This window comes from Olea europaea, unplaced genomic scaffold (genome assembly GCF_002742605.1).
Source record: "Olea europaea var. sylvestris unplaced genomic scaffold, O_europaea_v1 scaffold1170, whole genome shotgun sequence".
Taxonomy (NCBI): Eukaryota; Viridiplantae; Streptophyta; class Magnoliopsida; order Lamiales; family Oleaceae; genus Olea; species Olea europaea.
Window position 1 is genome coordinate 1 of NW_019229107.1, and position 633 is coordinate 633.

Below are 633 nucleotides of genomic sequence, written 5' to 3' on the forward strand. Positions count from 1 at the left end.
TTTTAATGTATATGTATAGATGCTTCCCAGATCCTTTGTCAACGATTGGAGACACCAACTTGGTGACACAGTACGAGTAACTGTATATGATGGTATAATTGTCACAATATGATTGGAAAGAGATAATTGAAGAATATATTTTGTCAATGGATGGGAACAATTTTTTGACTATCATAACTTACATGATACTCATGTTTTGGTATTTGAATATAACGGAAACTCCACATTCAATATGACCATATTTGACCATTCTGGATTAGAGGTGACATATGACTCCGATGTTCCCGAAAAATACAACGTTTCACATACAGATAACCCTGCATTTGAAATAACACTAATATCTCATCACAACAGCTATCGGGAAATTGTAGGTGTCATCTTTAATTTATCATTCTACATTCATCTCTTCCACATAAATTTGGTTCAAAGATCAATAATTTATTCATTCATGATTTTTCAGTGTATATCAGAACGGTTCTCTAGATATCACCTACCAAGAGGTCTGTGAAGTGTTCAAATCCATGATTCTTTATATCACAACTGGGAGCTCGCCACAAATTTGCGACCAAATGGTCTAATAAGACGTAGATTATAGGCTGGGCAGATTTTTTTAGAGAAAAAGAACTACAAATG